This window comes from Vigna unguiculata, chromosome 11, assembly GCF_037176805.1.
Source record: "Vigna unguiculata cultivar grain cowpea cultivar isolate G323 ecotype 2 chromosome 11, ASM3717680v1, whole genome shotgun sequence".
Lineage (NCBI taxonomy): Eukaryota > Viridiplantae > Streptophyta > Magnoliopsida > Fabales > Fabaceae > Vigna > Vigna unguiculata.
Genome location: NC_140802.1, coordinates 35051389 through 35053844, shown reverse-complemented (window position 1 = coordinate 35053844; position 2456 = coordinate 35051389).

Here is a 2456-nt window from a genome sequence, read left to right as displayed (position 1 = left end):
ATTGTAAGATACGTCTAATTAGATAATTGATAAAGTTGTTTAATATGTATTAATAGACTCGTATAATATATGTATAAATAAACTTGTTTAATGTATATTGTTAGACTCATTTAATCAGTGTATGAACAAACACCTGATGCGTATTCTTGGACGCCTAATTAATACATTAAATGACTTGTTTTATGTTTTATGCACAAAATACTTATCTAATTAGTGCATGGATAGACTCGTCTAATGTGTATTACTAAACTCATCTAATTAGTGAATGAACATACTCGTCAAATGTGTATTAATAGACTCATAAATTTTGTTATTAAAAAACTTATCTAATGTATATTGTTAGACTCGTCTAATGTATGAATGACTTGTCTAATGTGTATTGCTAGACTGGTTTGCTCAATTAATCAACAACTCTTCTAATCAAAGTATTCATAAACTCATCTAATCAATGTGTGGAATGACTCGTCAAATATCTTTTTGTTATACTCTTCTAATTAGTGTATCTACAATCTCATCTTATGTGTATTGTTAGACTCGTGTAATATTTTTTGATATACTTGTCTAATAAGTGCATGGAAAGTCTTATTTGATGTGTATTTCTAGACTCATGTAATCAATTCTTCAACAAACTCTTTTAATATGTATTGCTAGATTGGTCTCATAAGTATATGGGCACACTTGTATAATGTGCATTGTTAGATCTAAACAGTGTATGTTGTGACTCGTCTAATGTGTATTGTTAAACTTATTTAATTAATGTACAAACAAACTTGTCTAATGTATATTGTAAGATTCATCTAATTAAAAAATGGACATACTTGTCTAATGTGTATTAATAGACCCGACTGATCTGTATATGAAAGAGCTTATCTAATGTATATTGTTAGACTTGTCTAATCAATATATGAATTACTTGTATAATGTGTATTGCTAGACTGGTCTCATCAATTCATCGATAACTCATCTAATCAAAGTATTTGTAAACTCATCCAATCAACACATGGAATGACTTGTCTAATATCTGTTTTTTTTTTTATAATCTTCTTATTAATGTATCTAGTGTAAACCTCCACCTTTTCTATTTTATGAGATGAGTCAGACCAAGTGTTTAGGGCCCAAGTTAGCCCACTAGTTGCTTCCAGAATCCCCCTCCCAACCACCCACTCTCATTTTGTCTCCTTTTCCAGAAATAGTTCCCCTTTCCCTTTACAGTTATGAAGCAAAGGCTTTGCTAGGGCTTGAGCTACGTTCTTCTTCGAGCTAGTTGAGCTCATTCTTCTTCCATGTAAGTAGATCCCCACCCTCTATTCCCTTTCGTTTTCAGCTCATAAGCTCTAGTTCTAGATTAATCTCTGTCATGGTCTCATTTTCGCCACCTTATATTTCTGTTTCAGCTCCTTAAGTTTTCTTGTTCCTGATGCTCCTTCGACTATGCACTTTCTTCTCTTTAAGTTAACTTTCGCTCAAGGTAAGGGAAGCTAGGATTTTTGCATGTTTTTAAAATATTTCATTTAATATTGGTTCTGTTTCGTGTTCCTAATGCTTGAATACTAGTTGTGATTGTGTGAAAATATATTGCTTGTGGTTCTGGTTTGATTTCTAGGTTACATGCATGAGCAAGGAAGAACTCTATTGTTTTCGCCCAAGCGAGCAACCTTCGCCTAAGCAAAAATAGAAGAAAGCTCGCCCAGGTTCTGTTCGAGTTGTCACTCAGGCGACGAGCTTTAGTTTTGAGCGAGAATAATCTCGCCCAAGTGAGGATGTCTCACTTAAGCGAGAACTCACAGAACTTCAAAGTACTCCCTATTTGCAATCTCGCATAGGCGAGGGCTTTTAGCTTGAGCGAGGGACTCTTGTCGCTTGAGCAAGATTGACAACAAAGTTGTTTGAATGTTTGCATGTTTCCATGATTGATTGGTTTACCCTTTTTAAAGCATAAAGTATGTGAATATGCATGTATTATGGGATTTTATGAACTGAAATTGGTGTGTTTGGTATGAGACGAAACCTGAATTGGCTGGTTGGTTGAGTATTGCATGAGATTATGATGTTTTGAGATAACATGTGGTTTTGGTGCGAGAAACATGGACATGGTATGAGTTAGATGTAATTCCATGAAACTCTTGGCGAGATTTCATGGTGGTGTTGTAGTGTATATAATCAGATAATGATTTAAGTAAGGTTGCATCCTGAAACTCTAAAGAATCAGTCAGTCTCACATAGAGCAGACTGATTCAAGTGGTGAGAGTAGCAAGAGGTCTTAGCCTTTGGTAGGATAATGGCTCTAGATGATCATGGACTAACCTTGTGTGTGGTAGGGTGAAATCCATTGACAATGACTTTGTAGAGTAGTAGAGGCCACCATAAGTGCAAACATCTAGTGAATCTGATATTATTATATGTATCCAGATAATTGAGTCATAGAGTCATATTGTTTACTATCACATGTTATTTGT